Here is a 549-nt window from a genome sequence, read left to right as displayed (position 1 = left end):
GCCTGGGCGCTTGGTTGGGGGACGGGGGTGCTCTAGGTGCCCGGTGGATGGGGGATGGAGCGAGGAGGGGCAGGAGGGGCGCGGAGCGGAGGGCGCGAGAATGGAAGCCGAGGCCGGGCCCGGAGCTTTATCTGCTGCGGGCCAGCCCTGCCCTTGCCAGGCGTGAATTACAGCCGGGCCCTCGGCGGCGGCGCGCGGAGACCGGCCGGGGAGCAGCGCCCGGGAGTTCGTGCTGCCGGCGAGATAACAGCGCAGCCTCCAGCGGTGTCAGCTCCAGGAGCGCACCGCCCGGGCAATGCGAAAAGGCCCAGACGAGAATAAACGCCCCCAAACGTGTGCGTTTCCCCCCGCGGGAACCACGCGTCCTGGAGACGCGGAGACATTGGTTGTTTCTTTTGCTCTGACTCCCTTCCCTCGGAACGGGGGCGTCTCTCCCGCAGCCCCGCGGCGGGTCCGTGGAGGAGGTGGTGCTATGCCGAGCGGGGAGTCCACGTGGAGTCGCCTCCGGACCCCTTTCCCCGTTGCAGACACACTCTTGTCGCCCGACAC

This window comes from Myotis brandtii, unplaced genomic scaffold, assembly GCF_000412655.1.
Source record: "Myotis brandtii unplaced genomic scaffold, ASM41265v1 scaffold223, whole genome shotgun sequence".
In the NCBI taxonomy this organism is placed as follows: domain Eukaryota; kingdom Metazoa; phylum Chordata; class Mammalia; order Chiroptera; family Vespertilionidae; genus Myotis; species Myotis brandtii.
Note: the sequence above shows the minus strand (reverse complement) of the source record.